This window comes from Eulemur rufifrons, chromosome 7 (assembly GCF_041146395.1).
Source record: "Eulemur rufifrons isolate Redbay chromosome 7, OSU_ERuf_1, whole genome shotgun sequence".
NCBI lineage: Eukaryota > Metazoa > Chordata > Mammalia > Primates > Lemuridae > Eulemur > Eulemur rufifrons.
Window position 1 is genome coordinate 102,749,526 of NC_090989.1, and position 21,606 is coordinate 102,771,131.

Here is a 21,606-nt window from a genome sequence, read left to right on the forward strand (position 1 = left end):
GAAACATGAAATAGGTTATTGAAATGGGACCTTTTTAGTCTCACTTTTCGCTTAACTCCAAAAACCCCAAACAAAAAAAGCTGTTGGTAAGTACTCCTAAGTTCCAAGGTGAAGTTCTAGGCCGAATATGTAGGATACCATAGTGAAAAAAATTTGGCCATCTTTAGCCCAACACCCACCTTGAAAGACTAAATGAATGGAAAAAACTTTTAGAACTAATAAACAAATTCAATAAAGTTGCAGGATCCAAAATCAACATACAAAAATCAATAGCATGTCTATGCACAAATAACAAAGTAGCTGAAAAAAGAAATAAAAAAGCAATCCCATTTAAAATAGCCATAAAAAATAAAACACCTAGGAATACATTTAACTAAGGAGGTAAAAGATCTTTACAATGAAAATTATAAAACTGTTGAAAGAAATTGAAGAGGACACAAAAAAAATAAAAGACATCCCATGATCATGGATTGGAAAAATTATTATTGTTAAAATGATCACACTACCCAAAGTGATCTATGAGTTTCAATGCAATCCCTATCAAAATACCCATGACATTCTTTACAGAAATAGAGAAAACAATTCTAAAATTCATGTGGAACCACAAAAGATCCTAAATAGCCAAAGCAATATTGAACAAAAAGGAAAAACTAGAGGCATGACATTATCTGACTGCAAAATATACTACAAAGCTATAGTAACTACAACAGCATGGTACTGGCATAAAATCAGACACACAGACCAATGAAATAGACTAGAGAACCCAGAAATAAAAATACATGTATTTACAGCCAACTGATTTTTGACAAAGGTGCTGAGAACACTCATTGGGGAAAGTACAATTTCTTCAATAAATGGTGCTGGGAAAACTGGATATCCATATTCAGAAGAATGAAACGATCTCTATTTCTCACTGTATACAAAAATCAACTCAAAATGGATTCAACACATAAATGTAAGACCTGAAACTATGAAACTACTAGAAGAAAACATAGGGAAAATGCTTTAGGACATTGATCTGGGCAAATATTTTATGGATAAGACCTCAAAAGTACAGGCAACAAAAGCAAAAATAGACAAATGGGATTATAGCAAACTGAAAAGCTTCTGCACAGCAAAAGAAACAATCTACAGAATGGGAGAAAATATTTATGAACTATTCATCTGACAAAGAATTAATTTCCAGAATGATAAAGAAAATGTGGTATATATACACAATGGAATACTATTTAGTCATAAAAGAATGAAATCCTGTCATTTGTAGCAACATGGATGAGCCTGGAGGCCATTATGTTAAGTGAAATAAGCTGGGAACAGAAAGATAAATACTGCATGTTCTCAGTCATATTTGGAAGCTAAATAAGTTGATTTCTTAGAAGTAGAGAAATCCTGTCATTTGTAGCAACATGGATGAGCCTGGAGGCCATTATGTTAAGTGAAATAAGCTGGGAACAGAAAGATAAATACTGCATGTTCTCACTCATATTTGGAAGCTAAATAAGTTGATTTCTTAGAAGTAGAGAATAGTGGTAACCAGAGGCTACAAGGGTAGAGGGTAGAAGGGTAGGGAAAGGTTGGCTAATAAATACAAAATTACACATAGATAGGGCGAATAGGTTCTAGTGTTCTATAATACTGTATGGTTAATATAGTGAACAATTATTTATTGTATATTTTCAAATAGCTAGAAGAGAGGGTTTTGAATGTTCCCAACACAAAGGTATGGTAAATGTTTGAGGTGATGGATATGTTCATTAACCTTTCTTCTTTTCTTCCCGCCAGTGGCTTTCAGTCCTTTCCTGAGTAAATCCACTGGCTGCTTTGGCTCCCCAGGCTCTTTTTCTCACACACACACCCCTCCCTCCATACATAATAAAGTCCAGGCTCAGAAAGATGAAAACTTCATGAAGCCAGTGTTGCATTTCCCCTTTTAAACCAGCCGCACCCACCAAACCTCATGCTCAAACAAAATGAAGCAAAATATCTTTTTCCCTTTCGCTTCATCCATGTTTGTATTTTATGCCCACACTTTTGCTTATGCTATTTGTAGCACAGAAAGGGTTAACAATGTGTGTACTAAGTGAAGAAACAAGCCTTTGAGCATGTAAAAAAGAAATGTATTAGATGAAATATTCACTACAGAACAGTTTTCCAAATGTTCATTGAGTTGCTAAAAAATAAATTTAATCAACCCCCCCCCCCAGTTCTACATGGCATCTGATTCTTCTATATTCATTATCAGCTGAACAGTTATTTTTATACTTGGAAGTTTTATACATCCGTCATTGCATTGTAAATATCTGACTCAAGTCTTAAATTTCTGATCTTTTCAATTGTACTAATGTCATCCTCATTGGTCAGACAGATAGATGTGAAATCTTGACTCATAGCTTCTTATTCTGTTATCCTGTCTAGGGCTTTTTATTTATGTACTATCTTCTCGGAACAGGCTTTTAACTTTATTTTAAGAGGAATTCCATGTTGTGAATGAAAGAACAAAGCAAACAACTTGGCAGAGGATTGATAAGAGTAAAAAAATATTTACCCTAATGAGATTTTCTACTGGCAAATCCAGTTTCATGCTGCAACAGGAAGCAATCTTTATTGCTCCTTTAATAGTGTAGAGCTGGCCTTCCTTCCTGGTTCTGCCACGACAGATGTCTGGAAGGAGATACTTTCTTACTCTTAATGATACTAAAACGTCTACTTAGCCAGTGCGTCTCCCTGGCAGTCCCGATCCATTTTGGCTCTGAAGTGCTTATTTATATTTGTGAGATATCTGGTAACTAACTAAAAGGCAACTTTTAAACTCGACCTGGTGGAACGGAATGATTTTCTCACCTTTTCAACAGTGAACTACCTGGTAAAAAGGAGCTTAACATTTTAAATATTAATGAATATTTTAAAACAAAGCATCTGTTGCTCTATATGTTAAACTGTGAGGCTGGCCCCCTAGTGGCTGGGCAACTGTCACTGCAAGAGCCATTACAGAGGAGGCTGGCCTGTCTCCGTGGGTCTGTCCTGGGTTGCCCCACGCTCTTTTCCTTGTGCCTGTGTCACCTTTGCACACACTGTCTGCCTGTATCTGGAGCCCTTGGTCTCTTTCTTTGGGGCTTTCATCCTTGTTTTTAAGGCTCTTCCCCATTCCCCATCCAATGATGTCCATTTTCTCTTATTTTCTTCATTAGGATTTTCTGCTAAGAAGGGATTTAGCAAGATTTTTCATGGTAAGACATGCTTCTACTACATGACCCACTAAAGTGGCCACAAACACAAATGGTATTAGACAGCTTTGGGTTTGTCATAAAAATTTATGCAACCTTTCTGTTCTATACTGTAATAAAGAATTTGCTTTAAAACAAGAATAAGATATTTCTTTATAAATCTTTGAGTAAAACAGACATGGAAGGAAAATGTCTCGTGTTTACTCTGTGGCTTGTCCAGCTCCCCTCCCCACTTCCACACACACGAACCCATCTCCTTGTGCTTCAGGGGAAACACAGGCCAGCTGGTTGGGAGGCAAAGGGAAGCAGGAAGGGGTCAGTGACAGAAAAGGTATAACATATTGTCCTTCTTGGGGACAGGGCTTTCATCAGGCACAGAATCCTGGTTCAACCTAACCCTTAATGGCCTGAACTTTTGTACACCTTCATGACACATTTTGTGTCACATTAATATCAAGGGTCTTCTATCTTCTGGGCTATTAAAAATAACAGTTAACATTATATAGCACTCACGTTCAATGTTCAAACCACTTTATAACTAATTTATTCCTCAAAACAATCTTACCAAATAGGTTTATTATTGTTATTCTTATTTTGCATATGAGGAAACTAAGGCCTAATGAAGGTAAATAAATTGTTCAAGGTTACCCAGCTAATACGTGATGGACAGGCTGTTTGTCTCTAGTCTGCTCTTGTCCACAGAGAACATTTCAGCAAGTTAGGAACTGGCAGACTTTCACGTATCCAGCAGAGTAGACCAGGAAGCCCGAATAGAGCATAACAGGTTACGTTGAAGGAATGAAATGTTAACTGTAGAACTCCTTGGAAAACCTACAAGAACCATATTCTGTGAGGTAACTTACTTCATATAGGTGGCTGCCCAGTGTGTGTGTGACCACATGGCACTCCTCTGAGACAGGGCAATGTGGACAGTCCCTCATTCCTACTGGGCCTTCATTGCTTTGCAACTTTCACACGTGAACCTCTTTCAATGTAAGAAGTCAACAGGACAGATCCAGAATGGTGGAGAAAGAGGCCATTAGTTCCCAAGTCGGCTTTCAGTTCCTGAACTACTGTCTACAACATAAGGCAGGAAAAGGTAAGTGCTGAGTAGAGGAAGCGGCACCATACTGAACAGGTGAGAAAGAAGGAGTGCTTAATTCCAACTAAGATGATCAGGAAACACCGCAGACCTAGGAGCAATGCTCTTCTAAACTTTTTATTATGCTTCCCAGTCAGTCAAAAAACAACAGCAACAAATGGCCAATTGGGAATAATCATGGCAAGAAAATAATGCTAATGATGAATTATAAATCACAGAATTGCTGAGTTCATATTGATATAAATGAATGGGGGAGGAGGGAAAACTCTTCCTTACTGTAGGAGGCCAACCAAAGAAAAATGTAAAAAGTATGATGAAAATAGAAAATCACCTTGGCAGACATCACAGTGCTTGTTTGAGGCAGGAATCACTGATGAATTCTAAAGTTAAGCAGGCAAAATTGTGATGAGAGATAGGATATTTGCATATTTTGAAAGTATCTCCCCCAAAGATACTTATTAATTACTAAAGGAAAAAGTAGTAATTTTACAGTGGAGAAAGATGGCAAACATCACCTTAAAATCAAGTGATCAAAGTTAACATCAGAAATAACGAGAAGAATAGACATTGTGCACTCCCTGGTATTGTATGCTGAGGACTCTACATTATTTCTGTGGTCCTCCTGCCAAAAGCGCCTAACCTGAATTTAACCACAAGGAAATATCTTAAAAACTCCAACTGAAGGACATTCTACAAAGTAACTAGCCAATAGTCTTCTAAAGTTTCAAAGTTATGAAAGAAAAGACAGACTGAGGGAACTGGTCAAGTTTATAGGAGACTAGAGACACAGGATGACTAACTGCAACGTGTAATCTTGACCAGGAAAGGATATTAGTGAGACAACTGGAGAAACATGAATAAGGCCCACAGGTTATACAACGTGATTGTGTCAATGTTAATATCCAGGTTTTGTTAATTGTACAATGATTATGGAAGATGTTAACATTTGGGGAATCTGGGTGAGAGGTAATAGGAATTTTTGTTCTAATTTTGCTGCTTTTTGTGTCTAAAATTATATAGGTGGAAAGATTAAAAATAGACAAACAAAATATATACAATAAACAGAAACTTTATAAAGGATGATATAAAATAAATAGAAAAAGTAATGTTTCCTTCCCATCCTGCCATGGATTATCTGGCACAGCCCACATGGCGGGCACTGAGGGAAGGAGTCTGGCTCGGCACAGCTTGTTTGGGACGAGGTGGGTAGGGCTCAGGCGCTGGTATGTTTCTGGAAGGATCTGGTGAGAGGTGAGTTGGCATCTGATCATGGAATCTGGGCTAGGAAAACTAGCATTGGTTGTGTGTTTCTAAACCCAAAGGACTATGTTTGGACTTTGACAGTTGCGATCATATTTAATACTGACCACTTAATACCGCTGGCACTTTTATCCCATTTGTGTGGTTATTGTTTTAATCTTCAGCTCTGTCAAAGTAATACATACACATTTTTTAAAAGAGTCAATGCTAAAAGGCTTGGAACAAAAGCAGCAGTCCCTTGAACTCTTTGCCTGTACTCCAGAGGTAACCACTTCCAACATAGGTAGCTGTGTACCTATGAGAAATTGAACAATTTCTCAGATACTATGCAATGCTAGTCAGGACTCTGAGAGTTCTCTATCTGATTCTGTTCCTTTTATGACCTCTTAGTTTTATCGCTTCCTAATTTTTTCCAATAAAGAGAATAATATTAGATAGCTAGCATGTGTTAAATAGTCATTATTCATAGAGTACTGTGGTTCTACAAGAGGAACAAGAAACAGAAGACTTCCAAAGTCAGATAAAGGCAATATGAGAAAAAAAAATTATAGTCTCAATTTGTTTATGAATGAGGCATAAAAGTCCTAAATTAAATATTAGCTTACTGGATCCAGCAGGATATTTAAAATCCAGTAGAATATATCATGAGCAAGTCAAGTTTATCGCCGGAATGCAAATATGATTCACTGTGTTTCATTTTTATGACTAAGTGCTTAGTGTCCACTGCTGAGCAAAGTAGTCTACAAGGATTGCATTTCCTCTTTTCTATACATTTCTGTTTTTCCTTTGGATCGTTAACTTAGTTTGATTTGGAGCTACAGCCAAGTCTTCCCATACTTTATGCAAAATGACTTCCAATACAGTTTTCCACATGGTCAAGCTTGTAAGACACTCAGTTCCTTTATGTTTTCTTGGCAACCTCCCACATCAGTTGCTGTCTGTGTCCATTTGCATGGCTGTCCTTCCCTTCCCATCACCTAGGAAGTTCTCCTCTTTCCTTTAAGAAGTTGGATCCCATGGCTTTTCCCCTTTGTGACTTTACTCTCTCCTTTTGGTGGAGCATATTTTCCAGTAGTTTTTGAGAAATTATATTTGAGAGATAGGAACGTCAAAATGGCATTATCTTCTCATCCTTGGTTAGGAATGTGCCCATGATGTTTTTGGTTAGAATTTTTAAGGCCTGCTCTATGATGTTGCTGTTCAGAATCCCTAGGCAATTGCTTTTTTTTTTGATCTTTCATGTGTGTATTCTCCTAAATCTCTGAAATATTTCAGGGTGCTTCTCTTTATTTTTTCAGTTGTGAGATTTCATGCTAATATTTCTTTGTTTAGGTCTCCATTCGTTATGCTGGGTGCTCAGTGGGTACTTTCAATCTGGAGACTCATGTTCTTCAGATCTGGACATTTTCTCATATTGTTTTGTGATAACTACCTACCTCTCCTCCATTTTATCTGTTCTCTCTCTAGAGATCCTTGAAAAGAATTTGGGCTTCCTGGACAAAACCTAGTTTTCTTATCTTTTCAATCCTATTGTCCATTCCTTTTTTTTTTTTCTTTTACTTTCTGGAACATTTCCTCAACTTTAATGTCCAACATCTTTATTGACTTTTTAAAAATTTAGCCATTATATTTTTAATCTCTAAAACCTAGTTCCCTGTTACTGTTCTTCTCTCTTTCGTCTTGTTCCTGTCCCATTGATGCAATACCTTCTCTTGTATCACCAAGTATATTAGTTATAGTTTTTTTGAACATTTCTATAGCTCTCATTTCTCTATTACTCTGTTTTATTTTCCTCTGTTTATTTGAGCTTTTTTTTTTTTTCATGTTGGAGACTTTCTCCAAATGTCAAGTGATCCTTGGGTTTCTGTTTATGTTTAAGAATAAGGCACTAAAACTGTGCTTGGACTGCACTTGTCAACTAGTGCCATTCACGGTGGGAGCAATTAGGGAACTTGCCATCTTTCCCCAATGAGGTTTTCTTCCACCACAATGCCAGTATCTATTAGAATTTTTCCTAGGAGAGTTAATTTTCTCTCAAGAAATATTTTTCTAAATTCTGAGCGGGGAAAGTATGACCTTGCTACTGGTGACCTGGACATGAATGACAGGAGAGTTCTCGGGTCTCAAGTTTCAATATCTTTTTTAAATTTTTTTATTTCTGCAGCCTTGCTTCACCTTACTCCGTGTCTTATATCCCTCAGATTAGAGCCTGTCCACTCACCTTCTCCAGTTAATGCACCTCCTTCATTGGCGGATAAAGGCAGGACATGGACTGCAGACCTCAGGACATAAAACTTTGATACCTCTGTAACCTCTTTTAAACAACTACTTTGTTCCCAGCTCCTGCCTCATCCCATCTTCTGTGACATTGGTGGCTCTAATACCTGAGCCATCCTGAAGTTGTGTGATACATATTAACTTGTTTCTCATCTGTAGGCACTTAAGAAAAAATCTTTCTTTAGTTCTGTTAAGTCTTTTATGACTCCCCCATACCTCTTCTACTTTTATATATATGTTGGTCCAGGTTTTCAGTTCTCTGCTACATTCATGAGAAATGAATCTTCTATTTCTGTTCCTTGCCCTCTATGTTATTTATTGGGTGATTTTTTTTTTATTATTTTTTAAAAGGAAGGGGTAGAAGTATTTTTACTTTTTCATGTTAAAATCTAGATGTTTCCTCACCTTTTTCTAACTGTGGAAACTGAGACTCAGTGATTAAGTGTCTTTCATACCCTCACCCACTCCCTAGTCCACCAGCACTGCTCTTGTCAAGTATCTTGATGATCTCCACATTAGTAACACAGATGGACAATCCTCAGTCTTCATTTCAATTGACCCATCAGTAGCATTTGATATCGTTGACCATTTCTTCCTCCTTAATGTGCTTTCTTCATTTCTTCCTTGGGCACCACACTCTTCTCCCCCTTCTCTCAACCTGATAATGTTGGAGAGCCCCAGAACTTAGTCCTTGGTCCTTTTCTTCTATGTCTTTTTTTCTTTCTTTCTATTTTTGCTCCCTGTGTGATTTTATCAATTCTCAAGACTTTAAATGCCATTCACATTCAGACAACTCCCAAATTCATATCTCCACCCTAGGCCTATCTCCTGAGTTTCAGATTCAGTGTCCATCTGCCTACTCAGCATCTCCACTTGGATGTCTAAGAATGAATGTCTCAAACTCAAGCTGACTAACTCTGGCCCCCTGAGCTTCACCCACAAACCAGCTCCACCTGGCAGTCTCCGTATCAGTTGATGGCAACTCCATCTTTTTGGTGACTCAGGCCTAAACCTTGGAGTTATTTTTCCTGCTTCTCTTTCTGTCACACCCATATCTAATCCATCAGGAACTTCTGTTGACTCTACCTTCAGTATTTATTCAAATTCAACCTCTGTTGCACTTCCATGGCTAGCAACCTCATCTGAGCCATCACCATCTCACCTAGATTGCTACAATCATTTTTTAACAAGTCTCTCTGCTCCTACATTTGCCCCCTACAATTTATTCTCAAACCAAGGAGGAGGAATCCTTTCAAAATGTAAGTCAAATCACGTCACTCTTTTGTCGAAAATTCAGAGGGCCCCAGAAGATCTGGCCTCTGTTCTCTCTCTAAGCTCATCTCCCTCTGCACACTCTTCCTTACTCTTCTGCAGCCACACTGGTGTCCCTGATGCTCCTCAGCAGCTGTAGGCTGCTCCCACGGCAGGGCCTGTGGACTGCTCTGCAGCCAGAAGCAATCTCCTTAGCTCTTTCCTGGTCACTCACTGACGCCCTCAAGTCTTTGCTCAAACCTTACCTTCTCGATGGCCACCCCCAACTTCCTGCACATTCCCATCCTCATTACCTTGTTTTAGCTTTTCTTTTTTCCCCATAATATCTATCACCTTCTAATATTCTATATAATTTAACTTTTTTTGTTTTACTATTTGTTTCCTATCTCTCCTGCTGGATCGAATGTGCCCAACCAGGGTGGGGATCTGTGTCTATTTAGTTCTCTTGTGTATCCCATGCTATGATACACAGCAGGCACTCACTAAATATTAGTTGAATATGAATAAATGAATGAGCCAGGTTTTGGACTTGAGTGTTTTTACTATGCCGTATCTTTCTCTGGACCACCCGAGTGTTATTTGGGGATATTTAAAATACATTCTGCAGGTTTTTTGAGAAAGGGTCTTGCAAGATTTGATCTGTGCTCAGGAAGAAAGTAGGGAAAATGGATGGGAGAAACAAAATTTTGTTTTGTTTTGTTTTCTTCCTTCCTAAATTTTTTTTTTGGTTTACTTATCTCCCATTTTTGCTTTCTGTTAAGTTTTATGTGAATCCTTATGTCAGATGGGTTTTTCTCTTGTCTCATTATATAAAAGCATTCATTTTTAGGTGGTAATTGGGTTTGTTTTATTATCAAATATGCTTTCAGTTTCAAAACCAATGATACAATGCTTTCCTTTTTTCCCAAAATAAAGGAGAATGTTGGTAATGTTAAGCTTTCTTTCACTTCCTATTGTTTCCCTGTACACATCTCTTCCATCCGCTCGCTCTTAAAAAAAAAATCTGAACTGATTTTCTTGTATAAGTAAATTCTGGGCTTATTATATTTGGATTTTAAAGAGTTAAGTCTAAAGGTATTTAATTATCATTAATTTTGTATGAGTGACTTCATTAAAGCTAGTCATAACACAAGGTCTCCTTTCAAAATTGAAAACTAATAAACAAAACTTAACATAGGGATACATCTAGAAAGGACGGATAAATCCCAAACTGCAAAGTTGGGGTTTTATGGCATATAATGTTTTCTAGTATTTGAACATTGATAAAAACTCAGGCTGGTCCCACATTTTTTCTGCCTAATCTAGGGTAATACACAGTCTTGAGGTCATTTTAAGTCATAAGCACACTCTCCGTTGATCTCAGTCAAAACTCCAAATGCAAATTCTTCTGCTTTTCCCAAGCTGGGACCAGTTTAGGCTAGAAGCCTGCAGCAGTGTTGAATATGGTGGGTTTCTCTATTTCACTATTTTCTGTATCTGCCCCAGACCCCTATCCTCTTGGCTCCAGCCTCCATCATCTAGGAGACCCTGGAGAACAGGACCTAAGATGACTCCATACAGGAGACAGTCACAGGTACTCTCCCTGTCACCCCCAGGAGGGCAGCACTCTCCCGGCTGTGCCACCAAGACAGAGAGTCAGCCCTCCTGTCCACCCCTAGGCTTTCCAAGCATGAGTCTGCTCCTAGGCCAGTATGCTCCCCAGCCATGGGGGTCACATTTTAAACCATCTGAGTGGCCTCCAGATCCCCACCCCAACCAAGGTTGCAGTGAAGGGGCAGCTGTCTCCCATGCTGGAGGAGGATGGGACTCACAGCACAGTTTTCTTCAGATAGGCCCTTCTCACTAGATCCTCTCTCTTCTTCTCTCTCAACTTTTATGTTCTTGAAACCAATGAGGGGACTCCAGAGTCACTGAACTGAAAGTGGAGGAGGAGGAGAAGGAAAAGCTCCTCTTCACAAGAGAATGCCAACTTGTAATGAAAGAAGAGTTGATGGAATGAGAAAATCATCACCACCTCACAACCCCCCTTGTAATAACGGAGGCAGGCAGGGATCCTTAGTGGACACTCAAATGAGGGCTGGGGGACAAGCTATTCACATGGTCTCAAAGAATCACGGCTCCAGGCTATTCATTAATCACAAAGCCACAGAGGTGCCATCACAGTGGAGAAACCTGGCAGACGTCACCCCAATTGAGTGATCAACCTGAACAGGACCAGGACCAATAATGGGCTGCAGCAACCGTCCTGGGCCCTTGGAGGGAGACACCAAGAAGGACCAACATTGCCTGTGTAGTCTTCCCACCCAGAATGCTTCATCTTAGCCTAATCATGAGAAAACAATCTGAGAAATCCAGATTGAAACACGCTTCAAAACAAATGGCCTGGAGTTTTTAAAAGTGTCAATGTCATTAAAGACAAAAAAGGTGGAGGAACTGTTTTAGATTAAAAGAGATTAAAAAGTCATGACAACTAAATGTACTGTAGGATTCTTAATTAAATCAGGGACCTATCTCCTCCTCCAAAAAAAATTACAAATAAATTCTATAAAGGACATTTTATGAAATTTGAATATGGTTTACATATTAGATAATAGTGGTGTATCAATGTTAAATTTATTGATTGTGATGATTGTGTTATGGTCATATAGAATAATGCCTTGTTCTCAGGAGGTACTGAAGAAAATATTTATCGATGAAATGTCACGATGAGAGAGAAAACAACAGAGGGCCAAGTAAAGGCAAAATATAGCATAATTTGGTAAATGTAGGTGAAGAGTATTGGGTGTTTATTCTTTCAACTTTTCTATAGGTTTTTAATTTCTCAAAAGAAAAAGTAGAGTGAAGAAAGAGTTATGGAACCAGCTCTTGGTCACTTCCTTGGAAAACACAAATGGAGATTTGGTGCCTCACTCCGAAATTTCATTTCAATTATGTCTCAGAATGTGGTTGAAACTTCAATTATTGTTAATATATCTTACTATGCATATATATTCCAAAAAGTGTAAACATATGTAACAACAACCACGTCAAAATGTTTGTACAGGGCATTACAATGTATAAAACATTTCCACTTATATTACTGCATTTTGTCTTCACAACAATCTTGGAAATAGCTAGTGAATATAATATTTTTATTCTTCTCATTTTACAAATGAAAAATTGAGAAGCAGAAGGTCTGAGCAACTCAGCCAAGTTCACACCTAAGGTGCTAGTGCACCCTCATCCTCTGATTGTAGACCCTCTATTTTTTCAGTACACATATTAAATACCCAGAAGGGGGCTTACAAAACCACTTAATCTCTTATTATTTTGTTTTATACAGAAAGTAAGAGAGAGATGTGAGGGTGTTGTTTATCTTCACTGTCTGAGAATTTTAGATTAGCCATGAAATACGTGGCTGTGCTCACCCCATTAAATCAGCACGCTAGGAAACCCTAGAGTGCGAGGCTGCTAAATAATGTCAGTCCCCAAGTCCTCCGCATTGCATTGCAGATCGGCTGCAGCACAGTGAGGATCTTATAGAAATGAATTCCCCTGAGACTGAGTCAACATCCCCTCAGAATATGAGTTAAGTCTTGTCACAACTCCAGATATCTTTCAGGGAAATGACAACTCACAGAAGGAAGTGCACATGAGTCACAAACCCACAGCCCAGAATACTAAGCAGCTCTGTTTTTCACCTGACAGCTGGGGTGAGCAGAAGCAGTCTCCACTCTCTCTCTCCCTCCCTTTTTTCTTAACAAAAAAAAAAAAAAAAAAGAAACAAACAAACAAAAAAAAAACCTAGGAAAAAAGAAGAAGAAGAAAGAAGTGTTTCTGAACTTAATGAGGTCCACAAGCTTGTTATGAGGAGGTACAAGCGGCCCACAGGCACGTGGCCCACCTTGTTTCTCCTTTTGCATCTTACTGATGACGGGAGTTGAATCTCCTCTGCCTTCACTGTTGAATGAAGATGTGAAGAAAGAAAAAAAGGGGGGAGGGGGAGAGAAAATAAAAGAAGTAGCTACATTATATAGAATATAAGCATGTTCTTCTCTAGGATCCTTCCTTCCAATCAGGATTTTACGGAATGAGGTTGGGAATATTTGATTTCCAAAGAAAACACAAAATAAAGCACCAGAGGACTACAAATTGTTTTTTTGGAGTACAGTTTTCTTTAAAGTCATCTCTATTTTCTGCAGCCTTGGCAATCTCAACTTCTCAGTATGTTCTAGGAGAGGTAATTTTTCTAAAGTGCCTGTGCTTTCTCTGGAACCCAGTTGGAAAAGATAATTTGTTAACTAAGGCTTTGTTCCTGATAGATGCATGTCAGAGTGATCCACCCTCAGAATTTTCTGGGTCTCTGTTAATGCTGGAAAATTTTCAACAGGCCTAGAGAACTCTTCAAACCTGAGGCAGCATGTCAATAACTAAGAGTGGGGAATTCTGAAATATGCCTTTGCTTGTTACTTCAGATTATTCAGTTCTGCTCAGGAAAGTAAGAGAAACAAACAAAGAAGATAGATGAAACTGGATAGAGACGCAAGTAGTTTGGGAGACATAGGCAGAATTTATATAATGTGCATGGTAAAGCTAAGTGGATTAGTAACTCCTGAGTCATGGTGGCCATAAACAAAGTAGAGAATGTGTGTGCGGAACATTGAGAGGGAGAAATGGAAAGATGTGATTTTCACAAATATCCATGTGCATGTAACACCAAACATTTGAAAGTAGACTAAATATACATAAAGCATATGAGGACTTAAATAAGGTCTTAAATCAGCCATCCTTTGCTGGCCCCCATTCTAGCCTCAGAAGTCCTCTGTACAAGAAATGCAAATACTCCTTAGCTGTTTGTCAGGTGAGCTACAGCTGATGGCCAGATGCACTGTTCCCCAACAGAGCAAGAGTGCTGCTGACCAGGCACCTTCTATCTGCTGAACCCCTTCGCTCAAACCTCAAACCTGACCCTTATAATCACACCACTATGGGGAAGGTCAATGTGGCAGAGAGAGAGAACAGGTCACATGAGCACTGCTTGTATTCTATTCGAATTGTTTGAACTGTCCCTATTTCTTCCCCTTTTCTCCTCACATTGCATTTTAATTGATTTCGTAAACCATATGATTCATACATCTTAATTTGTTGTGTGAGTCTTTCTTTTTTGAAAGACCTCTAGGATAACCTGGTAGTAGACTTGGGGTCAACAATTGCATCAAGGTAATATCCTACATGAAACATATACAGCAGTAACATGCAAACAATAACAATAACAAAAGTGATAGCTCTAAATTTTGAGTATTTACTAGGCAACAGCCTAAGAATTTTCTGTATATTATCTCAAATAATCCTCACGATAACCCTATGGAGTAGATATTATTACCTGCATTTTACAGATAAAGAAATGAAGACAAGAGAGGTTCAGAACTTGCCTAAGATCAATTAGCTTGTAACAGAAAGAGGATTTGAATTAGGGTGTGTCTGGTTCTAAAGCCATACCTTTTCTATTTTTGGAGAGGCCAAGCTATTCACCCCATTTTCTCCTCAGACCTTCCTTGGTCATCCTATCTAAAACTCACCCCCCCATAACTTCCTATCCCCCTCCCAGGATTAATTTTTTTCTCCATTCTATCATCACCATCTAATGTAAGTTCCTTACTGACTTGTTGTCTGTCTCCCGAACAAGAATGCGATTTCTATAAGGGTAGAATTTTTGTCTAAGTTTTTAACTTCTGCTTCTCCCAGTGCCTAGAATGGTACTTGGCACCCAGTAGGCATTCAGTGAATAGAAGTTGAATGAATGAGTTAATCCCATTAAAGAGTTTTTTTCTGGAGATACTTTTAAAAATAAAGTCATAGGCACAAGATTACCTTTCAGGCTGAATAGATTAACCCTGGAAAATTTATGACTAAATCAATTTAAAGGGTGTGAAGGATTTCAAAACAAAATTCTAAGGAGAAAAAATGGTCTAGAAGAAAATTCCATTGCCAGCTCCATGGCTTGATTCTTACATGATCTCACTATGGACCCTGGTTGACCCTGCAGCTTGGCTACCTTTATTTGATTTTCGTCATATTGTAATTTCAGGGCCTTGGACTTCTCCTATGGTTACCTCTGAGAAGAGACCCAGAGGAAGGGGAGTTTTATATGCATATGTGTTGTACAGTACATGCTAGAAATGGGGCTTCTGTTTGTTTGCCTCCGCTATGAGTAAGGTGCTATATCCACACTGTTAACTTATTCAGATGGTACTTGATGTCTTTCCTCCATTTTCAAGTAAGGAAAGTGAGCCTTAGTGAGGGTAGTGGCTTGCCCCAGGTATATAATCTGACAGGTAGCAAAGCCAGAATTCAAAGCTGTGTCCATCTAATTCCCCAGTCCATTCTGCAGAAATATTATTACAATTAGGAAGCCCACAGTGAACAGAAACATGAGATTTTCTAAAAAGATGAATCAGAGACCAAAAGACCTCAAAGGCAACCCAACCATTCCCCATTGTGATTTCTTAGGATGAATGAAATGAATTTTTTATTTTATAACTTGACTTATTCTGTAAAGGATAAAACATCAGCTGAATAGGTCTAAAGTATCAGTAACATTTTTGGTAAATTAACAGTTAAAATGGAAATAAAATTGCTTTTATAAAATTGGAACAGAATTTTTTGCTACAAAAAATTGGCTCATCTTCTTGGATGTGAAAATAATTTTCTCTAAATTAATTTCTTGAAAACTCAGCTGTCTCAGCCTTTCAAGCCAGAAGGTTAAATTGATCTGATGTACACTAGAGGCCCTTGGGAGCATCCTGACCAGGGTCATAAATGAAATGTGTTAAATAATTTTAATTTGATATAGTAATCTTCAGGGGCAACTGTACTGCCAAAGAATCATCCCTCCATTCATTTCTGTTCACTTCGGTATCAATCATATTTCTAGAGATAGATGCAACATCTGGTTGCTACTCTTACTGCAGGTGAAGAGAAAAAGGATGTAAGAGTATCCTGGGGCTGTTTGTCAACAATCTCTCCTTAACATTGCCTTGAAATATGTTGAACTAGACCAGGTACCAGAATGTTTATAGATGTTAGGAAACTGAAGTAGGTTTTCAAGTTGAGAAAAATGCGATTGGATTTAACTTTAGAGCTTCACTTATTCAGTCACTCAAATGCTTGTTCACTCACTTATCCATCAACCATCCATCCAATAAATATATATTAAGCACCTACTATGTGCCTAGGGCTCTGTTAGGCTGGAAATAGAGTTTATAGACCTGTGTGGTCAAATACAATAGCTATTAAATACTAGCCACATATGGGTATTGAGCACTTGAAATGTGCTGGTCCAAATTAAGACGTACACAACAGATTTCAAAGACTTAGTAGAAAAAAAAGAATTAAAATATTTCATTAGTAATTTTTGTATGATTACATGTTTAAATGGTAATTTATTGATATATTGGGTTAAATAAAATTATTATTAATATTATAATTAATCTTGTTTCTTTTTAATTTTTTAATGTGGCTAATAGAAAATTCAAATTACATATGTGGGTATTTCCAAAAGATTTATTCCTGCTATTATTATTTTTTTAGGGTAGATTAAAGGTACCTTTCAGGGAAGATTTAAAAAGATAGAGGTAGAAGTGTTGATCTATTGTGGTTAAATGATAATTCTAGATTTTAGGTGGTTAAATTTTTGTTCTGAAAACTTTTCTTTTTTTATTTTTATTTTTTTTACATATTTTAAGTATTTATTATAATTTCAAATGAGTAAATATTCCCTTATAAACAAAAGCTCTTTGGTATCCTTGACATTTTTTTTTTCCATATTTTCTGAAAACTTTTCTTTACTTTGGAAGTTAAATATCTATGTCCTGTATTTTGGAATTGATAAAATGTAGAAAACTTAGGATGCTGCAATGTTTTCTGCTTTCTGGCATTTTCTGAGTTGTCACTGGACATCTCAATTGCTGATTATCCATAGATTCCTGCTTGCACATAACAACACCAGAAAAGATGGCTTAGAAAGAAGTAAAATACTTATTAAATGGGTTATTTGACATGATGATACTATGGCAATCAGGTGAAGCTAACTTTGGTCTTGTTTCTCTTATTTGAAGTTAAGATATCTGGGTTGTTTTATGTCTGCACTGACCTACTAGCAGAAAATAAATAATTTGAACTGTAATCAGTATGGGGATAATATTTAATGACTCAGGAATTCCACAATATTAACTAGTTTTGGCAACAAGCTCTAAATGAAAAGAAGACTAGATTCCAAGTGTTTTTTAAATTATCATATTCTCAGATCAACAAGTTGGTGGGCTTTTTTCTTTTCTTTTTAAAAAGCTGTGCAAGCTGAAATGTGTCCCTTCTTTTTGCTGTTGTTCAAAAGTTGTACAGGCTTATAGCCTCCTTTCACAACCAGTCATGCTTAATCACTTTTTCCTAGAGCAATGAGGAGTATAGACAGAGATATTAGCCTGGTGTTTGGGAATGACAGAATACCAAACCAAAAAGAAAACTCCTGGTACAGGTCCTCAGATATATGAACGCTCTGTATTCATCCTTGTCCAGCCTTGAGTCATGTTGGCCTGAACTTTCTCTTGTCAATGAGCTCAAGAGAAAATTTTGAAATACACATTAGGGATTTATGAAAGTAAGAGGATTAAGAATATGAATTTCATAGAGCACAAGAAGCTTTCAGTGACTCTACTGGGAGGAACACAGCCTCCTAAGAAAGAAGAAATGGGATGTGGGGCTGATTTTTTTCTAGGATTGGAAAACATGTCATCGTTGCCAGATATTGTAGCAGAGACAGATGGCATGGCAGATGCTGTGAAAGAAAAATGACTTACTACTAGGTGAACCAGAAAAATAAACAAGAAGGACAGAGGAAAAAGTACACAAGTTCCCCTCTGCTGTCAAGAACATCTTCCCAGAGCCCTAAACTGTGTAACTGTTCCATAGAGGTGCAGATTGCGAGTGAAGTGTCTCTCACCCTTTTCTCCGTTGATTGCACATTTGGAATTTGTAGCTATTCTTTTGAGAGGTCTCACGTTTAGTCGATTGATTTTCTAAGGAAGAAGGGATGGCAACAACTAATTGGATATATGATGCCAATATATTATAAAGAAGATGCCATAGTGAATTTTTTTCTGGCTCCATTGGTTGTTATTCGATATGTAGAAACTGGATGAAACTCATCTTGGTTTATTTTAAAAATGCTCCCAATTAACATTCCTTTATGGTACAAATCACATGAATGCATTTGAAATTTTAATAACGTTTAAATGGAAGCTATTTAAAATGTTTCTTGGAGACACCCACTATGGGAACACACAGGACCCTTGACATATGCGTGGCTTATGTCTGGAATCTCTCCAGTGTCTCCAGGTCCGTGAACTCCACTCTACTTAGTAACCAGAGATGGAGAAGAGCTAGCACTGCGATGGGCTGGGCGCTCTCGTCTGGAAGGTGCTCAGGTCCCCTGGGTTTAAAAAGACGCCTCAGCAAAAGCATAAGTGAGTGTGTGTTCTGGCCTGATGGAGTTGACAAGGGATGGTGAAACCGATAAATATGATCTACAAATGCAAAAGGTTTGTGGTTTTAATATATGTAGATTTAGTTTATGAAAATCCAACCATATATGCTTGGCAATCACTGTTGTGTCACTTATATTAAACAGAAATGGATGCAGTGGAGCCTAAATAGCCAATGTGAGTTGTTGAAACAAGAAAAGTATGTAAATAATATTAAGGATTTCCTGCCATTACCAAAAAAAAAAAAAAAAGACTGGGCAACTACCTAGGGATGGTTTCTTTTCCACTATATTTGGGGAAGAAATTGAATAATTAAATCCTATAGAGTAACGTTCACTAACAAAGAGTTAATGAAGGATTTTCAAGGGTAATTTGATTATATATAACATTTACCTTATGTATTATTTTTAGAAACACTAATAGCCCGCCTAAGGTAGACCTTGTTGCATATGTACAACTTTTATGGCACATATGATCTGTAAAATCACTGAGACAGTGAACCTTAACAGGGAATCAAGACAGAGCTCAGACACCATCCCTTCCACCCCCCTCATTTTTAGAGAAGTAAATGCACCCAAGTCCACCTGTAAATCCTTGTCTTTTTATTTTGTATTTCTTCTATTTCCCAGATCAGTACTTGCCCCTGTTACAGTAAAGTAGAAAAGACGAAATGTATAGTATGTGTTTCCAGAGACTAATATCAAACTCTGGCCTTTCCATTGGCTCACCTTGGAACACATGTGTATACTAGGTTTGAGGATAAACATTTTATTTTCTTTCTTTCTTTTTTTATGTATATATACTTTTATGAGGATAAATATTTTCCGAAAGCTAGGAAAAACTCATACGGAAGCTGTTTCAATCTGGAACAAGTCCTATATGAGGAACTGCCTGTGGGTCGTCCCTGCTAAGTTCTCTGAGAAAAATAAGCCTCAAATAGAAAGAATAAGTTCTAATGTTTGATATCAGAGTAGGGGGGCTATAGTTTTCAAAATAGCTAGAAGAGAAGACATGAAATGTACCCAACACATAGAAATGATACATACTTGGGTGATGGATACCCTAAATGCCCCGACTTGATCATTACACATCCTACACATGTAACAAAATTTCACATGTACCCCATAAATGTGTATACTGTAACCACAAAAAAATAAGCCTCAGAGCTTGATGGACTTGCTAAGGGTGGGGACTTGAGAGGCAAGGGAGAACAGGCTACCTTTCAGCATAAAGTGGCTGGTTGCGGCTGAGCTACATAATCCCATGTTCCTTGACCTTATCAATAAGTGTCAAATCTCCATTGTCTAACACCCTTCATTATGTTTTTGAACTTGGGCTATGACTCATGATAAAATAGCTTCCTGTTCTGTTTTGTGGAATTTTATATAAAAACCTCAGGGAAAATTTAAATTTTCCAAACACTGTAGTTACCAACTGCATCTGGCAGCAGCAATCTTTTTATTTTTTTTTAATACTTTGAAGTTCCTTTTTAATACATTTCAACATATAATCAATATCAACATGAGACATAATTTACCTTGTTAATATCACATAGTTTAGCCCCTTCTTGAGATTTTCTCCTTTTTCTATAGTTACAATGCAAATTATGTTTTCTGCCTGTAAAACTCCTACAATATGTTTCTAATATTAAAAGTAGAGGGTAGAATAGGGGGAAAATTCCTGAAAAATTTCAGGTGTTCTGCTATCCTGTACATGGTGTAATTGCAAAGAACATGGTATAATTCTGAAGAGGAAAATAATCACTAGGCATTTAAAATGTGAAGTAATTTCAGTCTTTCACAGACCCCATTAAATGGCATTTTATTTGACACTTTTGCTGACTAAATAGCTTTAGTGCTCTGTTTTGATGTGTCATTAGAATTGTATGAAATCATATTGTCCTTCCAATAAATACTTATACTAATAAAATGTTTATGATTTGCTTTATCAAACACCTAATTTTTGCTTTGACAAAAATATGTATTTTTATGTCATTTCCATGGGTAATTTCCAACACTGATACTGCTTTATAGTAAACTCCTAGTTTATCAAGAATTAAGAAAGCAGGAAACTCTAGCAGAAAATTAGATATAATACATATAATATAAATATATATATATTTAACATTTCTTTGTGCTTAAGAGATAAATGGCAAGGAAAATAATTTCCATACATTTTTTAATGGTCAGAAATACAACCTAGAAAAATTTATAGTACTTCAGTTACTTATACCTTTTATTACTCCTATAATCTTTCTATAAACTTATAGCAAGAATAAATCTTCAGAGAACCTGACTTACAAGATCCTATCCTTTGAATCATCAAGCACAAAGTTACCTTGAGTGTAATTTTATGTGGATTACACTATTCTAATTCTTTGAAAACTGGTAATCCATATCATGTTGTAAAACTCAAATAACCAGAACATTTCTTTTTTCTTCTTTCCCCCAAATATCTTCATTGTCAGTCACCTCAGTTAAGTGATAGTCCACATGATTGTAAACTTCAATTAACAGGAACATTCCTTTTAATTCATACTCCCAAACTGTTTTCTTTCTCAAATATCCTAGACAGCTTCCAAAAATAAATGTAAATTGAAGAAAATCTGGTTTTAGGAACACTCTGAAAGCTTCCACAGGGAGAAGCTTAAACTATGGTTTTCAAAAAGTTGTAATAGGAAGGGGATAAAATGCTGTAGCTCCTTGAGAATCAACCACCAAAATGCATGGAGTATTATTGTGAAGCAGTGGCTCCTACTGAACCTCTGCCCACGGCACCACTTAGCGCTCTGCAGGTTGGAAACTAATCAGACTTGAATTATTATAAAATAGAAAGACCCTCGGAGGACTTACTCCAAAATAATGATGGCTGGGTTATAAACTCCCCCTCCAATTAATTTTATTGTTTTGGTTGATGAAATAAAAAAGTGAAATGAACCTGGAAAAAACGAGTA

At 37.2% G+C, this 21,606-nt stretch overlaps 1 protein-coding gene across 5 annotated transcripts in view; it reads right to left on the reverse strand.

Annotated features, from left to right (window-relative positions):
• KCNAB1 (potassium voltage-gated channel subfamily A regulatory beta subunit 1) overlaps positions 1–21,606 on the reverse strand; it is a 375,912-nt gene that overhangs the window by 28,012 nt on the left and 326,294 nt on the right. The gene's annotated exons all lie outside the window — the stretch shown is intronic.